The sequence below is a fragment of the Dermacentor andersoni genome, chromosome 11 (genome assembly GCF_023375885.2).
Source record: "Dermacentor andersoni chromosome 11, qqDerAnde1_hic_scaffold, whole genome shotgun sequence".
Lineage (NCBI taxonomy): Eukaryota > Metazoa > Arthropoda > Arachnida > Ixodida > Ixodidae > Dermacentor > Dermacentor andersoni.
In genome coordinates this window covers 101,712,855-101,729,185 of record NC_092824.1, presented here as the reverse complement: position 1 = coordinate 101,729,185, position 16,331 = coordinate 101,712,855, and the positions used below count along the sequence as shown (strand labels likewise).

At 44.4% G+C, this 16,331-nt stretch overlaps 2 long non-coding RNA genes across 2 annotated transcripts in view; one reads left to right on the top strand and one right to left on the bottom strand.

The window, feature by feature from the left end:
- Window positions 1-16,331, bottom strand: part of LOC140214201 (uncharacterized) — a 58,256-nt gene that overhangs the window by 27,886 nt on the left and 14,039 nt on the right. The gene's annotated exons all lie outside the window — the stretch shown is intronic.
- Window positions 11,574-16,173, top strand: LOC140214055 (uncharacterized). Its single transcript, XR_011890970.1, has 4 exons — window positions 11,574-11,696; window positions 12,043-12,108; window positions 12,932-13,033; window positions 16,096-16,173. It is a non-coding gene; the product is annotated as an uncharacterized lncRNA (long non-coding RNA).

The following is a 16,331-nucleotide window of genomic DNA, read 5'->3' as shown; positions in this document are numbered from 1 at the left end:
CACTGATAAGAAGGCGTCTCTGCAGCAGTTTGTTAGAACGCATGGTGTGAAACCTCAAGTTATCATGTTACAGGAAACACTGACGTCTAACGTGACCTTAACAGATTTCAAAGCGGAAGTTAAGGATAATGAACAGGGCAGAGGACTCGCTACTCTCATTAATAGGAGGTTGGCGTATATTAGGCATGATCTTCACATGGCGGATTGCAAGATTGAACATATTATGGTGGAGGTAATTTTAGGTAGGCAAAGGTCATGTCAGAGGAGCGTTTACCTGCTTAACCTGTACAGTAGCCCCAGGGACACGAAGCAGAGTTTCAAATCTCTCTTGACCAAGGCAACGAATCTGGCTAAGGATGCACCGTTGCTCATTGGAGGGGCTTCAATGCGTGGAAGTATGGTTATAGCACTATTAAGAGGAAGAGACAATGGCAGCAGGCACTAGACTTGAATTTAACTCTGATTACAGACCCTTCGTATCCCACCAGATGTGGCACGTCGACATATAGAAATTCGACGTCTGATCTCACTTTTGTTCGGGGGGTGGTGGATTCGTCCTGGTCCAATTCTAATGTAGATTTTGGAAGCGATCATTACATACTTATGATTACTTTGGTAGTGGCTAATAAAAAGGAGCGCACATTCAGGATGGTTGTCTGGGATGCATTTAGGAAACGAAGAGCGCAGAGAATCTAAGATGAGGGAAATAAGTTGACCTTGGAACAGTGGACAAGTCATCTTAAAAGTGACGTTGAGGCGTCCACTTAAGAGGTTCAGACCGTTATTGACACGGAACACATGGATAGTCGCCTGGCGCATTTGCTGGAAGCGAAACAATCGATGTTAGCGAGATGGAATGGTCAGAGAATGAATAGAAGACTTAGAAAGCGTATAGCAGTGGTTAATCAAGAAATTGAAGACTATTGTTGGGCACTGTGCAAGCAGTAATGGGATGAAGTATGCAATTCTATTGATGGTCGCATTAAGAGGGGAGGCGCCTCGAGTTTGCTCAGACATTTACTAGATGAGACAAGCCCTAAATCTAATAAGAGGACTGTGATAGGTAAGCTGGTCGATCAGACGAGTCGGGACTCCACGGAGCAGGAGATGCTGAAGGATTTGGCTGCGAGATACCTTCCGTTGGAGATCTGGCACGATACACCTGACGTGATTTTCGAATATAGTGGGGACAAAAATGCAGCTATGGATGATAAATTTACTGAAAGTGATATAAGGATGGCGCTGCAGAATCTTAATGTTTGATCGGCATCAGGGCCGGATGGCATTACGAATAAAATGTTACGGAATTTAGACGACGGGTCAATTGAGTTCCTTATGCCGGAGATCAATTGCCGATGGAAGGAAGGCTGTTTCCCGGTAGAGTGGAAACTTGCAACTACTGTTCTGATACCAAAACCGGGGAAGGCCATAGGGCTTGAAAAGCTCAGACCCATTTCCCTGACATCGTGTTTGGGGAAAGTCGCTGAGCATGTCATTTTTAATAGGCTAACGCGTTATCTTGAGGGCAATGGGGTCTTTCCGCACTTGATGATAAGATTTCGGCCCGGCCTCTCGACTCAGGATGCTATGATCAGGACTATGCATCAGCTCCTTGACCGGCGGACAAGGGATTCTAAGGCACTAATTGAACTTGATGTGGAAAAAGTTTTCGATAAAATCCGACATTCTTTCATTCTACTGGTGCTATCGGACTTGAATATGGGGCAGCGGCTTTTCCATTTTGTCAAGGCTTTCCTTACGGATAGAAGGACATGTCTCAAGTTTGGGGAGAGAAAGCCAGAGGTCTTTAAGTTGGGTTGCTGTGGTACTCCGCAGGGATCCGTACTCTCATCTATGTTATTCAATCTGGCGATGTCGAAGTTGGCTAATACACTGGACACTGACCAGGATATCGGCTATTCTATCTACGCGGATGACATTACTATATGGAGCGTCGGTGGTAGTGATGGAGAGCTTGAGGCTAGGCTGCAGAAGGTGGTAACGCTTACGGAGGAGTATCTGGGTCTCATGGGGCTCAAGTGCTCCACTAAAAAGTGGGAGTTGTTGATCTTCAAATCTAACAAGCTAGGTCGTAGGCCGAAGGGTTGGGTACCGGAAGTTGAGCCTTGCATTAGAATTCATACTAGGGAAGGGTCGGTGATAACCAAAGTTAAAGCAATCAGGGTCCTGGGTTTTGTACTTGAAGCGAACGGATCGAACATTACAACCATTCAGCGTATTACCAAGAAGACGGAGGAGGCTATAAGACTTATAAGAAGGATCTCTAATAGAGATAGGGGTCTAGGAGAAGAAGGTGCGATGCCCTTAGTTCACGCATTTATTATGTGTCATTTCTCGTATGTGGCAGCTACGGTAAATTGGAATAGGGGGGAGAATAATAAATTGGAAGCATTATTCAGAAAAGCCGTCAAGGCTGCGCTTGGTCTGCCTTTGAATACGCCAAACGATATGTTGTTACGACAGGATTTGCATAATACTTTAGATGTAATTGCCGAGGCTCAGCGTACTGCACAGAGGGAGTGGTTGCTGGGTACACCAGGGGGTAGGTATATTTTAGAGTCAATCAAAGAATCGGTGGCTGTGTCGCATGATAGGGTGCCGCTACACGAGTTGAACGTGAACCTTACGCCAAATATCATGGTTCGTCCGTTTCCGCGGAATGTACACCCCGTGCACAATGTAGGGAGGCGGGTCGCGAGAGCTAGGTCATTGTTGCGAGAGGCAAAGGATCAGGAGGAGCAGTCTGCGTTTGTTGACGCCGCATGGATTAATGGTAAAAATGCTTATTCGGTGGTGGTGGTAGATGGTAAAGGGAGCGTTAGAAATGCTGCTTCCATTTATACCAAAGGTCCGGGGGTTGCCGAACAGGTGGCCATTGCTCTAGCACTAATTGATTCGAGAAGAGTTTTGGTGTTTAGTGACTCGCGATCTGCGATTAAAGCCTTCTCGAGAGGACTTGTTGCGGAACCGGCTAACAGACTGCTGCAGGGTAGGGATATCACTTCGCACACAGTTACTTGGTTCCCGGCCCACATGGGGACAGTGGAGGGAGCCCCGCGTAACCTTAACGAGGTGGCGCACCGGGAGGCACGAGGATGAGCGTGCCGTGTACTCCCGGAAGGGGCTGGATCTCCCGCTCCTGAATACAGGCACCAACTCTTAACCTACAACGAAATCACCAAGCACTATTACTTAGGGCGCAAGGCATTCCCCCTGCCACATTCTCAATTAAATAGGCCACAGGCGGTTACATTAAGGCTTCTGCAGACACGAACCTACCCCAACCCGGTCATCATGAATAAAATTAATCCGGACGGCGGAGTTTCAGTTTATTGTAGTAAGTATGGGGGTTTGCTCAAATTTAGAACACATGCTTTGGCGCTGCTTGGCCTTGGCCAGTGATGGTTCTCGAGGTGGACAGCGGTGGCAGCGGATGCTGCACAGTGAAGTGCTGGTGGACCAACTCAGGGCTCTCCAGAGGGCCCGTGTCGCGGCTGAGGGGCTCGGCCTCTCTGTATCGACGTGGGAGCGGCCCGCATCAGTCCCAGACTGATCCCTCAGGACCTAAATAAAGTGCTTCATGTCGTACCATACTGGCGTGTAAGCCACTGCTTATGGCTGTATGAGCCCATAAGCAGAGCCCATAGTGTTTATGGGTGGTCAATATTGCATGTACAGAAACGCTTGCAAGTCGCTTGTTTTGTTGGCGGTGGGGTAAAAACGGCGATTTCTGCGCTGGTTGTCTGGATTGGATACCAATTCACCAAATGTTATTTTCTTTTGTTTTGCATGGGGCAGTTCGCCCGACGTTGCCAAAGCCTTCTTGTTATTTACACGTATTTATCGAAGTCCCCCATGGTGAATTAGACCTGGATGTCGAGCGGCAACAAGGACGTGTTGTTGGCTGTCATTGTTCATTTTCCGATCTAAGTGGCAAAAGTCCTTTCGCCACATTGGAGACACTCCTCTAAAAGATAGAAAAAAACGAAAAGAAAACGTAAAGCCACTTCGAAGCAGTGAAAGTTGTCAAGACAGCGGAGCTGGTGGTCCTTTTCTCAAGTTCGAACTCCTGTTTAATGCGATATTCATGAAAGTCTTTTGCCTCGTTTGTCGTCGTTTTGCTTGATTCGAGCTTCGGTTCCGGATCGCGCAGACTCTTCAGTTGCGCGAGCTGTGGCAGCATTCACGGTCGAATAATTCTCTCTTGAACCGTCATCGGCACCCCCCGTGGGAGGTATCTTTCTGCGTCGACGCCTCTGCTCGGCCTCCTTCTCGAAGTTGGGAGTTAAGCTAGCCTCTGCTGGGGCTTGGCTTGGGTTTCTTTCTCTTGAAAGTGGGGGTTGGCTTGCCTCCACAGCTTTTGGCTTGCGCTTCCTCTTGTCGATCATCGGGATTTGCACGACGTCGGTGCTGCCGCTCGCGTGCGAGCTCTGGCTGCCGCCAGCGCCGAGCGGAATGCTTGGGGCTAAAGGGTGCGCGCTGGCCACAAACCTGCTCCTATATCCCTCTAGTCCCCTACCTATGGCATATCTCCCATAGTGGGTTTGTGTCATTAACTGACCCACTTTCGTGAAACCGGACAACGGAAACGCGAAGAGTGGACTTAGAACAGCTCCGCTGTTAAAAAACCACGAATCATATGCATTGAAAACTGATGTTGCACAGCGCGAATAAAACAAGGACACCAAGAAACAAATATCAAACACAAGCCCTGATTGCCAACTGGAACTTTATTTGAAATTTTTCAGCCATATTGTATCTTTTCCAGCATGGGTATGCGTACACCAGTCGCATATACATCTGCATAATCAGCCGCATGATAATTTTTCATGCAATAAAGCTGTTTCCTTTTCCGACAAAACAAGACAGGGAGCGCTTACACATTTATCGCCTTTCTTTTTAATGTCATATGCATCTATGTACATTGCGATGGGGAATCGAACCCGGGGCCGCAGCGCGTAGCCAGACACGTTTCCTCAACGCCACCGCTGAAGAATCTTAACCAGCTTTTCGAATCGTAATATTAGCTGCTAACTCACAATTGTTAGCTGCTAACTCACAATTGTTACTTTACGTACATTTTACTCTGGCCTCTTATCCTATGCCGTATTTAATCCCTACAGCTGCTTCTAAAGAGCTCTTTCGTTAGAACAACGAGCGCTCCACGCCGCGCTAATGCATATTGCCGTCGAAATGCGATACGGCACGTAGACTTCATTCTTGCTTGCTTAGATTCTAGCTAGCACACATCATTGTTCATATCATATCACTTGTCCGTTTAGCCACCACAGTGTTGATCTCGCGCCATTACTTCACTTCGCATTAATATACGCCGCATGTGCGCCACGCCAAACACACCTATAAACGCATGTTTGAACATAAACTTCTTGCAAACATAATTAGAGGGAGTTCGCGCTAGTGTCGAAGGTGCGGTTCAGCCAAGATGGAAAGGATGAGTAGGCCATGAATTAGTCTAAACTTGGTCGCTCGAAACGCCTTTGTGACTTTACAATTTTATCATTTGATTTTCAAGATCATATTACGGCATAAAGGCAACAATAGGGGCTTTTAGCATCTTTGGGAAAACTACAGCTTCTTCCGCAGGATTGTCAAAGCAATCGCTGCACAAGCTTCCCTGCACGGGACTTCATGTGCTTGCTTTTTCCATTAAGCTGTGACCCTCAAATCTGCAACCGCAATGACAATAGTTTTATAGACTTGGACATATGGGTCTTCTTTCATTTGTTCTGCACAGAATAACTGGGCAGGCAGAGTAGGGTTGCATAAAGCTCAGCGTTAATTTACAATCTCCTTGTTAACTCCAGCCATGTTGGCACTATTAGTTTTCCGACGCCTTACTTTAGCATTATATTGCTGCAACACACCTTAAGGACATTTTGTTTTCTTCTATAAGCAGAGCAAGAGCCTTACGGTTGCAACTCTTGCAACTGCAATCCATCTTCTGCCGTGAATTCTTTGTAAATATTTGTAAGTGCGACTGTAAGAGAAGTGTCATCGGTGTTCGCATTTGTTGTGACAGCAAAATTATGGCATGTGTGCCACGCAAATTGCGCAAAAATATTTATATATCCAAGCGCCCCGCAGCTGGACACAACCAAGGTAACGTTGTTTGCTATCGTGAGAAAAAAGTGAAAGTGAAAGTGAAAGTGAAAGTTTATTTTCTTTTCAACGAAAAGAGGGCGCCAAGACAAAAGGCAAGAGCCTGACAAGGTCCCGGTCACCCGTAAAACAGCTGGCATTGTGCATAAGCACTTCACAACAAATACACAACGAATTTCTCAAGCATTGTAAAAGCATGAAGCAGTAAGTTAACATGCAAAGTTTGTACAGGAAAAGAATAAATTGAATACACAACTTATCGTATTAGTGGTGTAAAGACAATATCTTTTTGATACAAACATAAGAATATCAGTCCTAAAACAAAGAAACAATATCACAGCTTACAACATGTGCGTTATAGAAAAAAAAAAACATTTTGAAAGGTAGTAAATTGAATACAAATAAATAGAAAGTATGCAGACTAAATAAATGTATCATTCCGTTTGTTCCAATAGGTATTTTTTAATTGTAGATTTAAAGCGTTTTTGTGGAAGGTAATACTCAGTTTCAAAGGGAAAGTTATTTATTACTGTGGGAATCTGGTAGCATAGTGTTTGCTTGCCATAATTGGTGCGTGTGATAGGAACAAGCTTACGTTTCGTACGAAATGCATAACGGCTGTTGGAATTATCTGGGCATGAAAAGAATAATCTATGATGATGGATGTACTTAAGTAGACAGAAGTTATATACTTCTTTTACTTTAAGGATGCCATATTTCTGAAATAGCGGTAACGTAGGTAAATCTGAAGGTCTGCCATGAAACCCTTCAATGGCACGTATAGCGCGTTTCTGAATTGAAATTAACTTGAGGTAATTGGTGGACGTCGTAGTTCCCCATACGAGGATACAGTAAGATAACCTTGAGTAGAGAAGTGCGTAATACATGGATATCTTTAACCAGGGGGGCAACAAATGAGATATTTTATGCAAACAGCCGACTGTTTTACTTAAATCAGACATTAATTTGGTGATATGAAAATTCCAAGAAAGATTCTCATTGAACCAAACACCAAGAAATTTCTGGTTTGAAACACGTTTTAATTCAGTATGTTCGTAGAAAATTTTCAGAGTGATACTTTCTACTGTATTAATAGGCTGAAAAATTATGTAGTTAGTCTTTGATAAATTGAGGCGTAGCCGATTCGTCAATAACCAGTTATGTAACTTTCTTAAATATGCATTCGCCGTAGCCTCCATTTGAGACAAGGAGTGGGATGACAAAAATATATTCGTATCGTCAGCGTACATGACCAGATTAGGCGATTCGGATATGTTAGCGATATCATTTATGTATACTAAAAACAATAACGGTCCTAATATAGATCCTTGAGGAACACCATGCTGAATTGCCAATTTCTCTGAGGGTATGCCATTAACTTGAACATACTGTAATCTGTTATTTAAATAGTTCTTTAGCAAGTCAGATGCAATACCACGTATGCCATAACTGTTGAGCTTGCGTAGTAGGGTGTTGTGATGTACGCAATCGAATGCCTTTCGGAAATCTAAGAAAAGACCAAGAGTGTACTGTTTCATTTCGATATTCTTAATAATTTTTTCTTTTACTGTTAAAAGCGCCTGCTCTGTTGATTTGTTTTTCAGAAATCCATACTGCGAGGAAGTAATAACACTGAACTTATGGAAAAAATTCTCGAGACGAGTATTAATGACACCTTCAAAAACTTTTGATAAGACGGGTAGAACAGAAATGGGTCTATAATTCGATATGTCATTCTTTCCCCCACTTTTGTAAACTGGACATACACGTGCTATCTTCAGCTGATCTGGGTACACTCCGCTTTCTAACATACGATTTGCGATGTAACACAAGACGTCACATATTAAAGAAGATACATGCTTCAAAGGTACTGCTAGTATACCATCATGCCCTGGTGAAACATGATTTTTTACCTTATGTATTAATGAAGCTATTTCATGAGTAGTAGTTGCCATAAGCGCAATAGAATTTTGTAAGGGAGTGATTAGATTAGAATGTGCGTCTGGTACTGATGACGTACATACAGAATCAGCTACATTAATGAAAAAATCATTGAAGGTGGTTGCGAGATTAGAGCCTGTAAGTTCGCCATTGACTGTCATAATAGTAAGGGGCGGGTCCGGATTACATTTATTAGTTAAAAAGGCAATTTCACGCCAAACTTTTCTGATGTCAGAATGTACTTTGGTAAATCGATCAATATAGTAAGTAGATTTAGCTATCTTAACATCCTGGTTAAGTTTATTTCTGTATTTTTTAAATTCAATGAGGGCATTGGCATCACGGCTCTTGATAAACTTGTGATACAAATGGTTTTTCGTTTTAATTCTTTTGTATAGTTCCCGAGTCATCCAAGGCTTTTTAAACTTTTTCAAAAGTCAAACTATTTTTTCTATTTCACTTTTTATGCTGTGTGACTAGTCGCGCCGCATTTACTTGCTTTTCGCTAACTTTCTTTCAGGCTTAGAAAAAAAGCATTTATTTAGCACCTACTGAACAGAAGGAAGTTGGTCGGGAATTTTGCAAGGTGGTTTACAATTTTCTTATTGAGGCTTTTGGTCGGAATATTATATTTGAGCAGGTCAATGAATAATAATAACTAATTGTGTCATTAGTTGTAATACAATATACAGTCTGACTTGCTCCAAGCGACGACAAATACATACATTACCTCGGTTCCGTCCAGTGACATGACATTTGTATATTTTTTGAAATTTTGGCACAAGTTACGTGTAATAGCAGTATGTGAAGCGTTTGCAAGTTGCAAAGTCAGCAGCATTAGCTCAGTCCGGGTTTGTTGGCTTATGTTCATGACAAAAATCGAAAACATCTCCAAAACTTCCGAGTCGTGAGACAATGTTTTCCAATTCCTTTACATCATCACGCCTGTCAGCGCGCCTCCATTTGGCTGTTGGAGTAATTCTTAATCGAAATTCGTTGGCAGGTCTGTCAACTATGGAGCGATTGGCACCATCATCGGGCACGAAATGATTCATGGCTTTGACAACATAGGTAAGTTTTGTGATTGCCAAGAGACACACGAGAAAGATGAGATCCAGAAAGGTGAAATGCAGAAAGGCTAATATGGACAGAAAATACTGTTTGCTGCTTTACAATGGAGAATATGGGATGAATTACTTTGCTTTGATAACGGTGTCTCAACAAAACAAGCTAGCTCCAACTGTGAGGGATTGTCTCTGTGCGATCTACATAGCATATACACATGGAACGTGTTGAAGTGCCTCCTAGCGACCACACTTATCAAGGAGGCAGTGCCAGCCATTCCGATGCGAAAAGCAAAAGACGTCGCAAAAGCGTATTTTACGAGGCCATTCGCGATGTAATTGAGATGGTCGCCTTTCGGACTCGAGTCCTTCAATGGATTTCTAATTATCTGTTTATGTGATTGGTTATTGGGTGTACCGTCGATCACCTAACCGCACGACATCATACCGGTCGCGGTGTCCCTGAAGGCAGAAAACCAAGAGCACCATATTCAGCCTCACATTCATTGGCATCGTTGAACGTCTGCCAACTGGAACCAAGGTATAAAAGTACGCAGGCGACATACCTGTTTGCGCTTCAGTCATGACATATTGTTAGATATGTCCAAGACTCCAAAAAGCTACTACTCTGACAGCAGTGCACTTCCGCAACCAAGGCTCGGCAATGTCACCAGACGAATGTGCACTAGTGGCGTTCACTCTCGAACCAAGGACAGCCTACGCCATCTTTATTAACGGTGAATTGAATTTCTATACCAAGACTCTTCCATTTATTGGTAGGATCATTGTAGAGTCCACCATGGAGCCTGCGCAAGACCTATACTTGAGGCAGCACCGAGCAGCATTTTCCCTGTTGTTCAAGTTTGGTAACTACTTAGGCGACGCAAATAAAAGCTCTGTGGCATTTATAGAAAGCCATCTTTCTGGGCTTTCTGAAATACAGCTTGCCCATGCTGACCAACGATTGCAGCACAAATCCTCGTGCTCTACAGGCGATTCAAAATCGGGGTCGCAGATATTGTATTGGTTTACCAAAATGCGCATCAGCTGCGGCATCTATTGTACTCGCCCTGAACGAACAAATGCAAACGCACATTGTGGTGGTTGTACTGAGAGAGCAGATTGGGCACCTCGCCCGAGTACATTACCTCAGCTGGCCACACTACCTTCAGAAAGTCCACAGGCATGATTTTGGGATACCATCCCTAATCACAACATTCCATAAGGCTTCACCACCCAACTAAGTGATTGATTTCTCCTTGTTTGGCTTGACGTACAGAGCGCTTCATTGTACTAGAGGAATCAGTAAAGATAGGGAGCTAGCTTCTCCCGCTCCTAAACTACTGTCTGTGCTGTTATCGCTCGAGTGGTATGCTGAGCATGTACATACTTATACTGATGACTCACAAACTATCCAGTGTTGCTACAGAACCATAATTTGCCCAGCGAGATCCACCCCCATTAGTTTCAAAACGTGCCAAACTATGACGTCGACGGCTGCGCAAGTTGAAGCTCTTTGTGCTGGTCATCGTCTCCTCTGCTAAAAACCTCGACGATGTTCAGTATTCTGCTACTCGAAGGCACCACTGCAGTATTTTTATGAGCCCTGTAGAGCGGATCACAGAAGAACTTGTATTCAAGATTATAAAACTAATCTATACTTTGGCGGAGAAAGGTCACCGCATGACATTTCAGGGGTCTACAAGTGGATGCGGTGTCTTAAGTAACAAGCACGCCTGTAACGCAGCTTGGTCAGCACATTAAGGTCTCAAATAGAAGCTCACACGGTTACCAAGGTAAGATGCCGCTAGATGTTTACGAGTACTCGCACGAGATATCACGTGCTTCATGGGCCACTGGGTATGTGCACTCGGCATGTGCCACTTGGTATGTGCGGGTATGTGCCATTGTTTATGTGTGACTGGGCTTATGCCACTAGGTAGCTGTCCCTAGATACATGCTACTGAGTATGTGCCCCAGCAGGCCACTGGTTATGGGCGACTGGATAAGTTCCTCTGGATATTTGCTGCTAGTAATATAGCCTCTTCATAATGCCTTGTATTATGTAGATGTGAACTCCACTTGAGTCTACCAAACATTTTACATCACACAGATTATACTTCCTGGTATAGCAATGGCGCGCCTCCAGTGCTTCTAGGAGGTCACATTTGAACTGGCATAAAAAATTATGCAGGTCCAAATAACACACTGGAATCTGATAAAGCGAAGCTTCAGGGAAGCGGGTGATTACATTATGTGCATGCAATTGAGCTCATTTTATAATGTGCAGCGGGTAACCTAATGAAATGTTTGTGTTTATCCATCAAAAGGTTCCGCAGTTTTTTAAGATTCATTATTTTGAAAATTTCTAAACATCAAGATTGGCTTCCTATACATTCATTATAATATGTTTTTGCAGGTAAAAACTTTGATGAATACGGGCGGTTCGACGACTGGTGGAGCCTCAAGGCTTTCCTTAGGTTTATCAGGAAATCAGCATGCTTCGATAACCAATACAGCTCCGTCTTCAGTGAATTGGCTAACACAACGGTGGGTATAAAGACAGGTTCATTCGACTTAGCATGAGCTTTAAGGGCGCAGTTGCCTGGCTACTTTTTCAACAACGTACTCGAGAAGACTGTATCGCTTCGCTAAATTCCTGAACATCTGTTGGTTTTGTGTGGAAGTTTGGGAAATATATTTCCAGGATTGTTTCTCGCACTGGGACCTCTAAGGAATGATCTTTGTGGTACGAATAGCGAGTCGAACGCCATTACTCGTGACGTTTTACGCTTATTCTAAGCCCGCCACATAATGCCACAGTCTGGCCCTATAGAATCAGTTCTTTAAGAATGTTTTTCTAACCTATAAACGTGTACTTATGGTTCACTTCCAGCTGAACGGTGAGAATACATTGGGCGAAAATATGGCGGACAACGGGGGACTTCGAATGGCATTCAAGGTACGTAATCTTTCAAAAGCAAGCTGTGCACATGCTCCACTCCAGGAGACGTATCGTGTAATAATTCCAACCAAGACACAAACATCACACGACTCGACAAATACAAACTGTCATATTCAGTGCGAATGTCGGAAACTGTCGTTGTCTTACAAGTAGGTTTTATAAAACATTGCTGCAGCTAAAATGTTGAAGGGATGTGTGCTTCTCACGAGGCAACATTTCACAAAGCTCGTGGAAAACTGTGCCTAAGAGCGCAGTGACGTTGAACCTTTTACAAACAGCTAACGAAGACCATTCCATCTGTTCACACGTTGGTTGCAGTGGCATCCGATGTTCCATCACTGTTCATCATTATAATGCTGACAGCCTTTCGCAAATGTTTACCTATCCCGCTATGAGCCGAGAGGGAAGAAGGAACTGTTTTGCTACCTTTTTCTTGTTTATTAGGTCAAGAAACGCTTCATCTGTTCACAATTAAGATATGACGGCCAACACTGCAATGGGTCATAAACTAATTTATCAGTATATCGTGCCTGAAAGTTACGACATATTTTACCTGGGTAATACAGCGAAGTTGCCATTACACCGCAATGAAATAAAGCCGCGGAACGTAAGTAAAAGCCGTCTACCGTGAGAAATAATTGGCTTAGATGAAGAGATAAGGATATTAGGAAGTATGAGTTATCTTGACGAAGGTCTACAGGAACCGCAAACCTTCGGAACAGGCTTTCGGGCTTCCTTGAAGGAAAAGAGGGCTGGTGATCATGATGGAAACGCCTACATTAGTTCCATGAAAAGTGGCTATGCTTTTTATTTTTTTCAGGCTCTTGACGAGCAACTGAAGGCTTTTGAAACGCCAGACGTGCGCCTTCCGGGACTGGAACAGTACTCCTCGAAGCACCTGTTTTTCCTTTCCAATGCATTCGTAAGCTTCCTTATTTCATCTCTCGTTAACGCGGTAAATAAATTCATGAGCGTGAAAAAGAAACGGAACAACGGTACACACACCACCAAATTTACAGGCGCGATTAGCGGAAGCAGTTTAGTCGCTCTTCACCAGCCATGGTAGCTCCATTGCGAAGGTGTTTGTGCTCGCTCGTGCTCATATTGTTAGTTACACCTTAGAGAACCCAAGGTGAGAAAAATTGTTCCTGATTTGTACACTATGGTGTTCTCTATAACCCGTTATGCAGTTTCGGGGAGAGAGATCCATTTTTGAAACTTGCTATTCACAGCCGTGACACTGGCAACAACACATACCCTGTCATTCCATCTACGCACTCTTTCTTTTATTTTATACCGCGGAGTATGGAAGGGCAGTTTCTTGGCCACAAAAAAGCGCTTTGAACCAGCGAAGGGGCAGCTGTCGCCTCCGTGCTCTCTACCACTTTTTATGATGTCACCGAACATTTTCTTGCTTCAGTAGGACCAGGTCAAGCTTATATGGTACATATGATGTCATGAGAGAGGCGTCCTAATTATGTTACCAGTGGCTTCCAAGTATCTCGCGTGGGCTGTCCATCTCTAGGCATTATTAGAGCGTAGAATACGTGCTTCAGGAAACGAGACCATACACGTAATCTGCGAGCGAAGTTCGGCGAGATCACAAATAGCGCAAGTACACGCACTTTGTTGAGCCTACCTGTTGGCTGAGTGGACGAATTGAAGAAAAGACAACGCATCGAGGCTAGAACGAAAGATTACAGGTGTCACTTAAGAGATGAGAGCGTGACACTAGGTTGTCATGACACGAGAAAATCTGGAGGCATAAAAACTTGCAGGACTCTTCAGTTTCTCCTTTAGGAGTGTAACGCTATAGCGGTCCAAGGTCCCTGACTGCGTCACACACTTCCCGGTGACTACAGCTTATGTAACCGCAATGTTAACCGGAAAACGCTGGCGGCGAAGGCTACGCGCGAAAGCGAGCTTTCTGGTAGAAGCGCGCTCTCTTCCATGGGCTGATCCCGCTGGTCGTGCGGAATTTGGACGTGTCTAGCGCCCATTCAGAAGCGGGCAGTGCTTGTTAGAATGCCAGGACTGTCTCGTACAACTTATGTTTTGTGTTACCACTTCATCGCGTCTTCCGCGGTACTCCCCCTTATTGCGAAGGTGCAATGCTACATTCTGGTTCATGTCGCTTATAAAGTGTAGCACAGACCTTTCTTATGGTGTCTTTACTATTCGTTTTGCGAAATCAATTGGAGGAGATATTTGAAGAGAAGTAAAAGCGGCTAACACTAATTGCATCCGTAAGCCCACTGAACTCGCTTGCTGCCTCATAAAGCGGGGACATTATAGGTTTTCTTTGTTTTGCCCCGGCCATGTGCTTTCGATCTTTGCTTATGTGTAGCTAAATGTGAAAAAAAAATCCCAACAAAAGTTCTTTTTCTATGACGCAAACGAATACTGTTAGGATGCAGATGCTGTGCTTTAGAAATAATATTTCTAGAACTTACCTACCATGACTATGCGAGTATGCGAATAGCAATCATTCGAGAAGAAAATTAATTTATTGTACACTGAATGAGCCACACCTACGGAGTCCGGTCGTGGCCCCCAAGATGCATACCGCGACTGTGTGTTCGAAAAATTGAAGGACACTTTCTAAATTCCAAAGTTTGTTCAGCGAAAGTCTGTGCCCATTCGAGTGACAGTGGCGTCTATTCTTTTTTTGTGTGTGTGTTTGCATGACACTCCCAGTGGAATGGGCACAGGCTTTCTCCGAACACACTTTGCAATTTATAAAGTGTCCTTCAATTTTTTTTACCAAGATTGACAAAGTGTGGTTTGAAGTAAACGATGGATTGTTTATTCATAAATTATTTGTGTCTTTGCTTTAATGCCCCATGAATTGTTTATGCTTGGCTGGGTCGCGACGTCTACGATAGCTGCCTTGTTATCACTCAAATGTACTGATATGTACTCGAGATCATTGGTGGTTGGATATGTCTGGAAGGCGAGATCAAGACAACTGTCATGCTGCGTGGTGGCTGTTGTCGTCGGTGTGACCAACTATAACGCTAGTGAACTTTGTAGACCACTGACAAATGCATGTCTGTTCCGATCGTCTTGGTTGAAATCCCCGACAACGTTCCAGGGCACGGACGGACGGACCGTCGGACGCGGCGAGTATGAGCCATTAAAGGCTTTCGCCTTAATCGCTTCCGTTCCGCTTCCTTGGCCTTGGTGCCCGGTGACATGCTAGCCCGCCGCTTGCGCATTCGCTCATTCTTCTTCGGGCGTTTCGTATCGGGGGAGTCCACATTTTTGGGGCGCTTCTCTGAACCGCTTGCCGTAGAATCCTCACCGGGCCGCTTGGGAGCCATCCGATTAACTCGACTGCTGCAGCGAGATGTCTGACGAAGGAGCGTTGCCGCGTGCGCCACTGTGCCATCCCGTGATTGCTCAGAGAGTGTAAGGGGCAGAGGCCACAGGTGTGGCGGCGCAACTGCTGCTATGTGCCACTGTGCCATCACGTGATTCTTGAGAGAGTGGGAGCAGGAGAGGGCACAGCTGGCACCATTCCAAGACACTGACGGACGGACGGTCGGCCGCCGCGAGTATGAGCCAGTAAAGGCTTTCGCCGTAATGTTACGAAATAATCTCTCTCACCCGGCGGGCATTTGTGGCGCAGTGCCCACGCTTCACCCACGACACTGGGCAGTTTGACGCGGGTATGATTGCCTCAGAAACTACATGTTTCTTTTTCATTGAAGAGCCCCTTATACGAGCTTAGGCAAATTTTGTTTAGACTGCACAATCTTCGGGATTATCGCAAGTTCTTCAGACTATTTGCAATCTGTTCAGGATCTACCCATATGTTAAGACTGCGTGCTATCTTAGGAATCGGCCACGTACTTTCGCTTACATGGTTATACAGCCCGAAAGACGATATCGTCTCAGACAATTCCAAGAATGCTATTCGCATCAAAACCAAATTTGTAACAGCTTTTCAATAAAACAATAAACGCTATGTTCGTCTCGCAGGTATGGTGTGGCAGCTCACGTCTCGAGGCTCTGCGTCTGGAAATAAAACACGAGGACCACAGCCCACGCCGATACAGGTGACTTTTATTCTTGCTAGTTTTTTTTGTACTGTTTAAGTAAAGGTAATGTCAGTGAGTTTGTTTCGAATAGGTAAGTGCGGTCCTAGACATTTGCTTGTTAACGCATGTGTATAGTTTACTCTGTGCGCAATAGAAGAAAAATGCTGACGCTGATAT